Consider the following 15,123-nt stretch of genomic DNA (forward strand, 5'->3'; position numbering starts at 1 on the left):
ATCACCTTTCCAAAATATGTGTTTTCTCACTTAAAGTGTTGTATTTTGGATCAGAATTATTTTGCTTATTTTATAGACAGTGTTTCATGCCATAGTATGAATAGTGAATACGGATTTCTGTTTGTATTTGGTACTAGTAAGCCCCTTGAGATTTCTATCCTGTAAATAATTTATCTTACAGTTCTCTATGTGACGTAATGAGTTTATAAGTCGAACAGATACCCCTAGACACAAAATGAACAAGAGTAATATTAATTACAAAATCTTCATCTCTCCTCACACCAGACACATATCTCAATAAATGCACTGCCATCAATATTCAACCCTTATAATTAACAAGGTTTACCGGTTTTATGTAAATAAAGCCACAGTGTATATAGTGTTTCAATTCCTTGCCATTTTTATTATTTCTTCTTGTTAAAAACGAATAGAAAATGCCTTGAAACACACCGTGCTTACTGTATGTTTTATGTCCAATTGGCACCAGTACATTGCAAATTAAAGACATGAAAGTGTATGCTTATTGTACCCTGTAATGCACCTGTGGCCTGACTACGTGTCCTTACTACCGTGTTTTTCCAAAAATAAGACCTCCCCCAAAAATAAGCCCTAGCAGGGATTTTCAGCATTTTCGGAGAAAGTCTTAAATATAAGCCCTCCCCCGAAAATAAGCCCTAGTCCTGGATCAATAATGAAGTGTCCGTGCAGCTAAAAAAGATACAGATACTGCAGGACACTTCATTATACACAGCCGCACCCGGCAATTACACTCACCAGACGCCGAGCAGAGGGCCTGCAGTGATCACACACCCGCACACATCAGCTCTCACACACACACACACACACACCAGATCTCACACACACAAATCAGATCTCACACACAGTCAGATCACACACATAATCAGATCGCACACACAAACATCGGCTCACACGCAAACAATAAATCACACACACACATCGGATCGCACACACATCGGATCGCATACACACTCACCTCATCCAGTGACACCGATCTCTTCTCGCCGGGAGAATCCTGAGAGACTGCACAGACAAAAACAAAGAACCATTGCATCCAAATAAAGGCCCGTCCTAATGAAATAAAGACAGACACCATTTTGTTGGCAGATATCGGTCACAGCTTTACTGATATATTATTATTTTACAAACTTTTCCAAACTCATTAAAACTTGTAAAACATATTTTATAAACTTTTTCAAACTCTTTAGAACTTGTAAAACATAACTTGACTCCCGGTGAGAAGGGACACTCTACCACAGGACCAAGGACTTCCGCTCTCTCACCAGAATGCTGTTGACACATGCTGCTGTGACTTCACTGTACAAACATTTAGAAACTGTTACCAAAAAGAAAAACAAGTAAAAAACAAGCATTAACAATAGGGAGGGAGGGAGGGAGAGCTACTCCGGATCCTGGGAAACCAGGGGAAGAGGCCGGACACCGGCCCAGACCCCAATATATAGGTAGAAATTACACCCTATAGGTGGGATTGGGAATTCGGGAGGGGCCAGGACGGAGTCCCCTCCCAAACACAGGAAGAGCAGGGCCTGGACGGGAGAGGGGGCTGGACAAAAACAGCATTGGGGTTAACCCCTTGCTGCCCAGTCTGGGGCAGTTTCATTATGCACTACACTGCCCACCAGACTGCACAGACAAAAACAAAGAACCATTGCATCCAAATAAAGGCCCGTCCTAATGAAATAAAGACAGACACCATTTTGTTGGCAGATATCGGTCACAGCTTTACTGATATATTATTATTTTACAAACTTTTCCAAACTCATTAAAACTTGTAAAACATATTTTATAAACTTTTTCAAACTCTTTAGAACTTGTAAAACATAACTTGACTCCAGGTGAGAAGGGACACTCTACCACAGGACCAAGGACTTCCGCTCTCTCACCAGAATGCTGTTGACACATGCCAAGGAGGAGACCAGTCTCAAACTGAACTCCGACCCCCACCATTTGGAAAAAAGGCTTGCTCCAGGCCGCCCTGGATCATAGATAAAATTGTATCCAGACCGATATCTGCCAAGAGCACACCATCTTGAAGCATTAAGCTTCGGTTGTCACCTTCCAACTAAAATCATCGGAGCAGACAACTGCCTGCTGATGGCAACCACCTCCAACAAGACCTGAGCCATCTCAGGCCTCGAACCCAACCACTAAGCAGTTCGACAGAGTAGAATCCAAGATTGCGACTGTTACCACTCTCTGAACAGCCCAAAACACGTAGAAATTGCCAACAATCCAAAAAATTTTTTTTTTTTTTTTTTTTATAGCAATGCCGAACCTTTAAAGAAATTAAAGTAAATGTGCTATAAAATTGGTTACTTCCTGCAATAAATCGTGCGATGCATATCTGACAAAAAAAAAGCAGAGCGCAATTTACCAATATGCACTGTATATCAGAGTCTGATAAAGCCCGCCCTGGCAGCCTTAGTGGCTGCCACAATGAAAAGGAATGAGTCCCAAAGTGATCAGGGGGTGAAAAAACGGCAAGCGGTGAGGCAGCACCGAAAAAAGGAGCGGTAAACTGGTACCTAGTAAGGGGGGAACCATCCTAATAAACTAACAGTGAGGTACCACTAGACCGACAAACGAAAATTCCATCAAACGCAAAGGGCAGGTAGAGCCAGGGGAAGGAACAGTCTAATCCCAGAATCTCTGGCCACTTGGTCAGTTTGGGCTCCTGAATGCGGATACGCATGAAGGGTCAATAAGTAGTATGGCACACAATTGAGGGCCCAGAAAAGGCCAAGTTAAAGGTTGTGGACAACAGGGATATCTCCCGTGGGATTGAACAAACAGCCTGCATAGTCGATTAACTGAAGAAGCATCAGGTAAAAAATTGGGATGCCTCTTATCTATGGATTGGTGGGACTTAAACCAGCCATTAAAGGGATTTGCAAATAACAAGATTTAGTAACGTAGAACATCCCATCAAAAAATGAAACAAAATACAAATAAATGCTTCTGGGCTACAGAGGCGGAAGAACCAAAGTTATAAAGGTGCATCAAATATTGGAGGGTAACCTCCGAACAGGTAAAGTTATCAGAACCGAGGGACCAGCTACCAGCATACCTATACCTAACCACTGTTTCACGCCTATCCATAAAGTTGCCACTTTGAAGGGGGATCTGAAGTCCTAATCTCTGTCAGGAGTTGGTCCCGACAAGATCTCGCAGCGGTGTGGCAATGGCAACCCACCGGGCTGGCATTGGGTACCAGCTGAAAAATCCTGCAAACAGAAACGAGACAATCAATATGGAGCATTACTCTGAGAACCTGTAGCCCATGCTCGGATCCAAATGTGTATTGTATGCAGCGTAACAGAAAACAAAATATTACAGTTGGCTAGTGACTTGTGGCAAAACTCCACAGCAATGACAATAGGGAACGATTCTGAAAGGGAAAAATTAGCAGTCAAACAAAAAGTTAACAAGGTGAGGGCCAGGTGCCCCCGGCACCACTGATTGCCAAAAAACAGCGCTAAAACCATCAGAAAAAAGACGCATTGGTGAGCAAAAATAAAACCTGGTTAGACACCACAGAACACATGTTGAACATGCACTCATTAAGGTGAAAAGGAATTGAGACCAAATCAGTAAGTCAGAGGTAATACGTAATCCTGTGGTCAGGGTGAAGCGCCCTTCTGGTGGACTTATGAATCCTGTGGTCAGGGTGAAGCGCCCCTAGTGGACAATGAGAGGCGGTGAACTGCATGTGGCGCAATGTAACTTTCCTGTAAAGACACAAATACTTATAACTATACTATGCCTGTAATTCTAATTAGCTCGGGCTGTAATTCTGACCTCTCTAATGCTGCGGTTCAGTAATATAACATCACATAAGCAACAAAATTGTCCAACAGAATTACCAATTAGACAAAGTGAATGTATTTTCATGGTATGTAGAAAATCCCTTTAAGACTGCACCGTACAAAAACAAAACCCACACTCAATTGAAACAGGGTCTGAATCTTTCGTGCCCTACGTTTGTTTGGGGGCAAAGGGACAACAAACTCAATATCAACTGAAAAAATGTCAAAAATTGTTTGCATTCATCGAAGTCACTGGAGCAATTAAAGAAAATCATCAAGTAGTGAGTGACAAATTTTGAGACCGTCTCACACCACCCATTGAAGAAATGAACTGAAGAGTTCAAAATAATGGAATGACATAAAGCATCCCATGGGAAGTCAAGAATCGCAACAAAAATTGCCCTACATGCAACAACCCAAACTATGGAACAGTACGGATGAACAGGTAACGGACAAAACACAGATTCGATATCAGATTAAGCAAAAGTGCACTGTGTCCGAACTCCCGTATAAGAGAAATTACACTGTAAAAAGACACAGAAATCAAAGCTTACTCAGGAGGGATACCATGATTAACAGACCTGCCGTGTGGGTGAGATACAGTAGGTGGTGTATCAATTGAAATCTACCCGGTTCCGTTCCTTTTAGCGACAATAAGGGAGCAATTAGGAAAATTAAATGGAATAAATAAAGTGAACGAAAAAATACAAAACTGATATGACCAGCCACATCCTTATTGGGATATTTGTCAAGCCACAAGGGGCATCTCTGATACCTTTACCGGGGTTGTCTGAGACATTTGTACCATTTTACCGAGGACCTTGGAAGGAGGGTGAGTGCATCTAACAGCCAAATGGCTCCGCAGCAAGCAGAACATTCGTGCTAGGATTGCATAACCCAAAGAACCGGAAGTGTCAATCATTAAACAACCAACACGCTCCTGGGCGGCGCACGGCCACCATGGCTGGACCTTGTGAAGCTCCCGGCCCAGTGGCCGTGGATTGAAAAGTGGTATACTGGCTTCTGTACGGTCATTAACCTAAGCCAGAAATCCATGGCTTGGACACCCAAACCAATGCCAGGGTGTAGGGGCAAGCCGACGCTGAAAATCCTCATAATACCAACTATACCCATAACCACCGTGAGTTTATAGGAACTATAAATTAGGTATTGATAAATGAACATTTCAGGACCACGGTCGGGATGTTTCTGACCCAGGACTGAAAAACCTGTAGCCAATTACTAATCGTTCTCGTGACCCTGGGTTTCTTATCATAAGTACTGGGACAAATATGACTTAGTCGACATGATGCTATCACAGGGGGAGTATCCATCAAAACACCACCGCTGACGTGACAGCACAAGACCGCCAGGCATCCTCGAAGCGCCCGATCTCTCAAACAATGAAGATGGAGAATGCCACCTTAAGGAGCTGTAATGCCTTAATCCCCCAAGCCTCCGTGAACACACCGGATGTTGATGTGGATGCCATCTCTGGGGAATTCGCCGTAGATACACCACCGCTGACGTGGGAAGGGGCATACCTCACATCCCCGGGCTGTTCAGTAGCAGACCAATTCCTCTGTGTCCTCGTAGGCTGCACCATAGATGTTCGTGCACACTCATCAGTCACCCTCGAGACGCTTGAGCCCTCAAAAGGAATTCAAAAGGCGACTTCTACCAGATGAGTGTGAACGCCGGCTTCTGTGTGTACGGGAGAAGTTCCGTGAAGAATGCCTCAAGCGCCTCCTGCACCGATCCGGCGAGCGACGCTGATCGTGCGGATCCGACCGATGCAAGGCTATGTGCCCACGCTGCGTTCTATCCCTACAGAAATTTCCGCAGCGATCTGAACAGCACACGTGCGCCCCAAACCGCCGCAGAAACAGTCCGTACTGAAAAGCCGATTTCATGCGCTCTGCACGCAACCCCCCCCCATAGACAGAGCAGGGGCCGCATGCAGAGCACACAAAAGAGCGACATATCACTTCTTAGAACGCAGCGCCCCGGCAGTAGCCGAAGCGCCGCGCTCCAATACGCCATGTGGGCATGAATTATGCACAATCTTCATAGCTTGTGCTGGGGACGCAGGACGCATGCAGCCACGCTGCGGTGCAGAACGCAGCATAACTGCATGAAAACACGCCACGTGGGCACATAGCCCAACGCAGAGGGGAAGCGGGACCGATCACTGGTAGGACATAAGCAGGACCCCTGTAGTCTGCAAGGATTTAGACATTGTGAAAGTAGCTGTGGATGTGAAGAAGGGGACAGCTTGGGCATCAAGGGTTAATTGAGAACGTGGCAGACCATCACAGGTATGCAGCACAGGAGGGGATTTAGGGGGGGGTCTGAGCCAGGGATACAGGCTGGTGAGCAGACACACTGCCCAAAACCTGCAGAAGAGAAAGTGGTGTCATTGTCCATGGCAGTATATGAGGGGTTAAAGTAATACTGCTGTGATGCTAATGCACTAGAGTGCTGGGAGCTGCAGGGGAGATGAAGGGGGCGTGGAGCAAACTGTGCTGTGTGAAAACAACAGGGAGGGGGGCTGAGGGAGCAACAGTTGTGAGGTGTTTATTAAAGCCTGCCTGCAGTGCTAAAGGCAGGGACAGGAAAAACAGGGATGCACGTGGGGCAGGGGCCCGAGGGAAGCACCTAGGAGAAGAAACACTTCCCCAGCAGGTGCTGCAGCTGTCTGCAACATAGCCCCTATCTGTGCCTGAGGAGAGCTGAGCTCTGCAAATAAATGAGCCAGTCATCCCTAACCTTCATGCCACGCATGGGCCTGCAGCGTCTCAAGGATGTGAAGGTCCATCGGGTTTCTCCTGCTTCCACCAGGCAGAGCTGCTCCGGATCCTGGGATACCAGGGGAAGAGGCCGGACACCGGCCCAGACCCCAATATATAGGTAGAATTACACCCTATAGGTGGGATTGGGAATTCGGGAGGGGCCAGGACGGAGTCCCCTCCCAAACACAGGAAGAGCAGGGCCTGGACGGGAGAGGGGGCTGGACAAAAACAGCATTGGGGTTAACCCCTTGCTGCCCAGTCTGGGGCAGTTTCATTATGCACTACACTGCCCACCAGGCAGTGCGGTGCAGCGCGACGAATAGGACCTGCGGCCGGACACGTGACTTGCTTTCATTCTCTTCTGCCGTAAGTGCTGGATGTGATGTGATGTGATGTGATGTGTGTGTGTGTGTGTGTGTGTGTGTGTCTGCAATCGGCTGTGTGTGTGAGTCTGCGATCGGCTGTGTTTTTCTGCGATCGGCTGTGTGTGCCTGCGATCGGATGTGTCTTTCTGTGATGGCTGTGCGTGCCTGCGATCTGCTGTGTGTATCTGTGATCGGCTGTGTGTGTCTGCGATCGGATGTGTGTATCTGTGATCGGCTGTGTGTGATCTTCTGTGTATATCTGCGATCTGCTGTGTGTGTATCTGTGATCGGCTGTGTGTATCTGTGATCGGCTGTGTGTGCCTGCGATCTGCTGTGTGTGATCTGCTGTGTATATCTGTGATCGGATGTGTGTATCTGTGATGGCTGTGCGTGCCTGAGATCTGCTGTGTGTGATCTGCTGTGTATATCTGCGATCTGCTGTGTGTGTATCTGTGATCGGCTGTGTGTATCTGTGATCGGATGTGTGTGCCTGCGATCTGCTGTGTGTGATCTGCTGTGTATATCTGTGATCGGATGTGTGTATCTGTGATGGCTGTGCGTGTCTGAGATCTGCTGTGTATATCTGTGATCGGCTGTGTGTATCTGTGATCGGATGTGTGTATCTGTGATGGCTGTGCATGCCTGAGATCTGCTGTGTGTGATCTGCTGTGTGTATCTGTGATCGGCTGTGTGTGTATCTGTGATCCTCTGTGTGTGTATCTGTGATCGGCTGTGTGTATCTGTGATCGGCTGTGTGTATCTGTGATCGGCTGTGTGTATCTGTGATCGGCTGTGTGTGACTGCGATCGGATGTGTCTTTCTGTGATGGCTGTGCGTGCCTGCGATCTGCTGTGTGTATCTGTGATCGGCTGTGTGTGTTTGCGATCGGATGTGTGTATCTGTGATCGGCTGTGTGTGATCTGCTGTGTATATCTGCGATCTGCTGTGTGTGTATCTGTGATCGGCTGTGTGTATCTGTGATCGGCTGTGTATGCCTGCGATCTGCTGTGTGTGATCTGCTGTGTATATCTGTGATCGGATGTGTGTATCTGTGATGGCTGTGCGTGCCTGAGATCTGCTGTGTGTGATCTGCTGTGTATATCTGTGATCGGCTGTGTGTGTATCTGTGATCGGCTGTGTGTGTATCTGTGATCGGCTGTGTGTATCTGTGATCGGCTGTGTGTATCTGTGATCGGCTGTGTGTGCCTGCGATCTGCTGTGTATATCTGTGATCTGCTGTGTGTCTGTGTGTGATCTGCTGTGTGTCTGTGTGGTCTGCTGTGTGTGTCTGGGATCTGCTGTGTGTGTGTGTGTATATCTGTGATCTGCTGTGTGTCTGTGTGTGATCTGCTGTGTGTGTCTGGGATCTTCTGTGTGTGTCAGCATGTCAGCTAGCAGCAGGGTAGGACGGCGTGCAACACCGACCGGAGATCACAGGAGGACCTGGGAACCACGCAGACGTCCTGGTCTGGTGAGTATGAGTCTCCTGGAAAGTGGGGGGGTCTGCTTTTTGGGGGGGGTAAACTTACCTCCAACCGTGTTTCTCCAAGAATAAGACCTCCTCCAAAAATAAGCCGTAGCGCTTTTTTGGGGGGCAAAAAAAATATAAGACAGTGTCTTATTTTTGGAAAAACACGGTACTTACACTAATCCTGAACTTGGCCTATTTTCTTCATTCCATTTCAGTACTCCTTCTTGACATTGTTGTCTGGTACATGTTGTTGTACACATGGTTCTGACCCTTTGCACAGTATCTGACAATACGAGGGGCTACTGATAAGTCTTTGGCTTTGTGATCTTTTTTGATTCTATGGTAACGAATGTTACATCACATGAAAGCCTTATGTGTCTAATATATGTATTCAAAATTTTGTGTTTGCTGCTTATGGCAACAGTGCTCTACGCACGCAGGAAAACAAAATGGCAGAGTCTAATGCAATATTCACAACAACTGAGAGCAGAGGAGGGAAATAATTATTTTTCCTGCAAGGAAAGTCCGAGAAGGATATTCATGGTGATATGTCGCAGACATTGGGGGATTAATGCCCTTCAAATTCCATATTTATGACCTGAGTTGCCAAATTTAAAATGGGCCACTTCAGCACCAATGATGAGGAACATCCTGGGCGACCGAGAGTAGTGGTTGTTCCAGAGATCGTCGATGCTGTCCACAACCTCATACTGGAGAATCAACGACTTTCAGCTAAAGCAATAGCAAACATCATGGGGATTTCCCTAGAACATGTTTGTGTCATTATCCATGAACATTTGGACATGAGGAAGCTATCTGCTAAGTGAGTCCCCAAATGTTTGACAACAGATCAAAGAAGCATGAAAATGAAAACTTCCCGGTCCATTTGTCAGCGTTTCTGGACTGATAATAACTTCCTGGATTGACTGTTCACTATGGATGAGACCTGGATTTATTTGTATGACCCTGAAAACAAGGAGCAGTCAAAAGAGTGGAGGCACAGTAGTTCTCCTCGTCCAAAGAAGTTCAAGGTGCAAAAATCAGCCAATAAAGTGATGGCGTCTGTGTTTTGGGATAAGGAGGGCATGCTGTTAATGGACTACCTTCAAAAGAGTTCCACCATCAATGGAAGGAATTACATTGAACTTTTGGACCAATTGAAGGCAAAAAAGCGTGGCAAGCTGTCCAAAGGAATCTTGTTCCTGCAAGACAACGACTCCGCTCACACTGCACAAGCGACCAAGACAAAACTTGCAGAGCTGGGCTTACAGCTGGTTGACCACTCACCTTATTCACCAGACATAGTCTCCCTCCAACTATCATCTGTTTCCAAACCTGAATAAACACATTAAGGGTGCCAAATTTCACACCATTTCTGATGCCATGGCTGCTACCATGACAGCTGCCTGGTTTGAGGCACAACCAAAATTCTTCTTTTTGCTAGACTTACAGAACTTGGAATACCAATGTAAAAAGTGTGCTAACATCAGTGGAGAGTATGTGGAATAAATGTAAAGTTTCATCATCCTATCTTGTTTCTTTCTGGGTAAAGCCAAAGTCTTTTCAGCAGCCCCTCATATCTCAGGCTCTTCTCCCAACACTCTTGAAGAGGAACTTGTCTGCTTGAACCAATCTGCTCTAATCATCTCTAACAGGATTATCTCTAAGCCTGCAGGAGCTGTGTGTGTAGTGTCTGGAAATTCAAACAGCAGAGTTGTCAGATACACAGCAGCCAGCAAAGACCTCTCTAAGGTCGGGGACACACGGGTCACTACTGCAATCCTCGCATGACACTCGGCTCACGCTGGCAGCACAGCAGGAGCCGAGTGTCATGCAAGTGTCACTGCAACTGAGGTCCGATCATGTGATCGGACCTCAGCTGCGGGGGCGGGCCAGCACTGAGGAGGGGCGGTGCCGCTCTGTGGAGGGGCGGGCCGGCGCTGCGGAGGGGAGGGATTTATCTCCCTCTCTCCTCCGTTGCCGGCTATTTCCATTCTTGCCCTGCACTTGCGGTACACCGGTGTACTGCGAGTGCAGTGCGATTTTTCTCTCTCCCCATTGACTTGAATGGGTGCAAGAGAAAGAAGGATCGCATTACAGTCGCAGCATGCTGCAATTGTTTTCTTGGTCTGATTAGGGATGAGAAAATAAATCGCCCATGGGTGCTGACACATAGGCTAATATTGGTCCTAGTGGAATGCGATGTTTTATCGCTTTCCACTCGCTCCAATTTTCATGCCGTGTGGCTTAGGCCTTAAACTGCCTCTTGTGGACTTGATCTCCTGGACACCATCTGGTCTTTTTCCCCATGAGTGCTCCAGTGTGATCCTTTTAGACCAGGTACATTGTAGAGTGCGGGGTACTGAGATCATAATGTGATGCCCTGGCAAAATCAGGTTGTCACAGGAGACTGCATCCATTTTCCAGATGCAGGACTCTCTCCTCCTTGTCCTTCCAACACTACCCCCCACACAGGTACATACACCAGCCACAAAAGCCTAGTCACCCCCCAGGACAATAGGGACACACCAGTGGGTGGGGACAGGCATATGGTGATGCCCACCTAGGGGTCCTGAGGTGTTAGAGGAGGAAACATGTCAGATAATCTTAAATAGTGGAAGTGAGAGGAGTGAAGTGGTAGTCGGGGGTTTTACTACCTGAGCTTACTAGGTGGCAGACCGCAGAGCAGGGCCACAGGCGACGGAGATCCAGTTGCGGGATACCTTAAGTGGACCGGGGCAGGGTTGTAGCCCACCGGTGCTGACAGTAGGAATCCGGTCCAGAGGCCGTGCACAGTCAGGGTACGTGGACCCTAAGGCAAGGACAGCTGCAAGCACCTTTCCAATTAAACAGCGGGGGACAAGATTCCAAGTATTGTCCCACTAGCAGCCCAGATAGACGCGGGGGATAGGGCGTCTGCAAGTACCTGCAGAAATCCCAAGGGTCAGATCTCGCGGGCGACAGCTCCCACAGCAAAGACACCGGCAGTGGACTTTTCCCGTTCCATGCTGACTAGTCAACACACGAGACACCAAACTAGAGTGCAGGAGGAAGGGCTCCTGTTCTGTTCACCGGTGTACGGGACTCAAGCACACCCCTCCAGAGGCTACTGGTATCCGGCACTTGGTTTAATATCTAGACTCTGTGTGACTTCATTCAAAATAGTGAGTACACAGGTATCATCCAGTCCAGCCCTCCAGACTGCATCCCAGTACTCTACTTACACCTGGGCCCCGGGTCTACACCTTCCCTACCCATGGAAGGGATACCATCCTGTTGCCCTGCTCTATCAGCCCCGGGCATCCCATACAAAGGCAGCGTCGGTGTTACCAACAATCACCGCAACCCACGGGTGGCGTCACTGACAAACTCTCCCCTGTAAATAACCCCTATATTGAGTTGTGGGCGACGGGCTGCTGCACGAGCCCCGGATCCGGCTGCCACTCGAGCCACAGCCACGATTCCGGATCCGAGCGTCTCGAGTAGCCCCCTTGCCATGGTCTGTGCCCCCGCCCATTTCAATAAAAGCAGAGGCACGGAGACCAGTGCAGCATCATGGGTAGCATCTCTTCTACATCTGGCAATATTCAGTATGAACTATACTTAATAAATGAACTAGAAAACTGAAAAAGTAACTGAATTACTATCAATTAAACTGTACAACCAGGCAGTGCTTTATTCAGTGGCTGCAGAGCTTTTTTCCGCAAGTGGATAATCCAATACAGTTTTCAGAACTTGTCTGAGCTCATTTGAACCCACGGACCTTATCAACTTATTTGAACCTATATGAATTCATTTATTGCATTTATCTTCCTCATCTTCTCTATCTTATCTCTTGTTTCGTATTGATTTTATTTTTAAGGTGGTTTGCTACCATCCGGAGCAACCAACCAATTGTATGATTTTATATCTATTTATGTATTTCTAAATATTAACTAGTCTCCCAAGTTAATAATTCAATCCTGAGCAGACTAACAGCTCTTCCTGACATTAAATTGGATAGAAGGAGGGGATCAATGCTTTTAGATTTTTTTACATATTACTATACTCTTCCAGTGTAAAATAAAAAATAAAAAAATAAAAAACGAAAGTTTAAATTCTAAACAGCACAGATTTATTTATTTATTCTATTTTTACTCTTGGCAAAGAGAGGGTTTTTTACCTAAAATCTGCTGCAGTTGGGATAGTAGTGGTATATTAGCGCTCTGCAAATCAAACCCATTTCTTCTCCCAACATGTTACATTCTGACTTTTCTCTTAGTGATGACCTTTGGCTTATGACTGAATTACACTTTCCTTGGTGGACATGTCGTCAATCATTAAATATTCTGCAGGCTGCTACTTTGGAATCTGAGACTGAATTTGCACGTAGGACCTGGAGCCCAGCGGCACAAAAGGTCTCTTTGGCCTGTATGAGAAAATTAATATTTTTAAAAACCCATGGTAGCTTTAGGGTCTTTTTGAATATTTAGCGTTTGGGTCCAATGAGCTTCAAGTTCTGCCATTAATAGAAATCTAAACCTTATTGTTGGAATTAAAAGAAAAGAATGGTACGTTCCTTGGAGACCACAGTTTAGTCAATGCAGCTTCGAAGATCTAAGGGTTACAACCATAACAATATGTTTGAAATGAGATGACACATTTAACTTTTGCACAATTTTTTTCATAAAAGGGATTGGTCAGTAAAGATAAATTATTCCCTATAGAGTTGATATATGATAACTCATAGATCGATGGGATCCAACCACTAGGACCCTCACTGATTTGCAGAACAGGATTCTTTTGTCTCCTTTTAGAATTGAGTGGCATATGCTCAATCGACACTCCTTCAGTCTCTATGGGTCTGCTGGATAAAGCAAATCGCATCGCTTGGAGCAGTGGTTGGACAAGCGTAGTGCTGCTCCCTTCTAAAACAAGATAAAAATGCCACAACCATGATAAAAGTGCCAAACAATCTATCAGTTCATCACTTATACAGGTGATAACTGATCTTGACTGAAGAACCTGTTAAAAGGGAACCTGATAACTGATACATTCCATGGGAAGCATATATCAGACACTGTCTATATGATTTAAGTCATATATAGTATATCACAAAAGTAAGTACACCTCTCCAATTTTTGGAAATATGTTATTATACTGTATGTTTTCATGGGAGAAACAGAAGGTATGACATTTTGATACAATGTAAAGAAGTCAGTATTTGACCTGTATAATAGTGTAAATTTGGGCTGCCCTACAGAACAAAGGGCCTTCCACTTAAGTTTTAAAGACTTCTGAACTGCTTGAAGTGTTAATGGTCAACTACCACATGATCAGCCCATCTCATAATGGTTGCGAACATTGCCTGGTGATGACAGACAACTTCAGAAAATTTGCAGTCGCATCTCTGACCTGGCACCAGATGGCAGAGTCAGCCACCCGAACCACCTGCTGAGACTTCATCTGTGTGTATAGGGACCCTAAAAGGATCCATTCCAATCAGGGTGCATGCTTCCAGGGATGAGTCATGGATTAGCTTTATCAACTCTATGGCATTGAGAAGTCCCTCAGCGAAATGGAGCCTGTGAATGCTTTAATAGGACATTTTTACAGAGGCTAAGAACGTTGGAAGATGCTAAGAACATTGGAAGATGATCAGAAGATGAAGTGTCCTCAGTTTATTTCAAAATTGGCGTGGGTGTATAGTAACTGAGTGTACGCCACAACTGGGTAAACGACGTGCACTCTGCTGTTTGGCCGTAATGGTCGTGAAATATACAAACTAGAACTCATCCCAGTGGAAGATTAAACTAGAATGAGTAGAATAAGTATGACCATCTGGGTGCAAAAACACCAGGCTGAAAACACTGAGGTGGCTAGTTGAGCAAAAGTTCCAGGAGCTGAACCATTCGGACATTACTCCAGTGCTGGAGGCACCCTTACAACCTGGAGATTACGTGCTGATATGAGCAAAGTGCCCCAAGGGCAAATAGGCCTATCGATGGGATGTGACTTCCCTCTAAGGAACAAGGAGAGTTCATAATGAAAACCCAGTATATGAAGTCTCACCAGAAGAAGAACAGGCCCCAGTAAGAGTTCTACATCGTAACATGCTCTGCCCCCCTGTGTGTCTGAAGGGGATTGAGTGGCTGAACCCCCAAAGGAACAAAGGAATAGTGTGCCGAGGAGGGCTGCTGACAATTCAGATGAGTGGTGGGTGGTACCTACAGAGCACAGCGAAGCAGTGTCTCCACATCCTGACAAATCAGAAAATGGGTCAGAGAATGAAGCTGCCAGTGAATCCCCAGAAAGTGCGAGTGTTTGAAAAGAAGCACCCTCAGAGAGGCCTCGCTAAACTGAGTGTGACAATTCTGGTTTTCCACCGACAAGGTATGTAGCCGATGACTTAATTTGGCAATGCATAATAAAGAAGACACAGAAATGTGCTCTAATGTTGCCAACTTTTGGCCTGCCTCAGAAAAATATCAACATGCAGGATAAGTCTTCTTGCCTGAGAACTGGCAATTTTAAAGAGGGGAGGAATGTAAGGGAGTAGGTGAAGCAAAAGATGTGATCAGTTAACATCTTACAGTATCTCTAAGAAAACATCACCATTTGCTGGTCAGAAAGGACAAGCAGAAACTAAAGAGTGAAGTGTGTTTCCTCGA

This window comes from Anomaloglossus baeobatrachus, chromosome 1, assembly GCF_048569485.1.
Source record: "Anomaloglossus baeobatrachus isolate aAnoBae1 chromosome 1, aAnoBae1.hap1, whole genome shotgun sequence".
NCBI lineage: Eukaryota > Metazoa > Chordata > Amphibia > Anura > Aromobatidae > Anomaloglossus > Anomaloglossus baeobatrachus.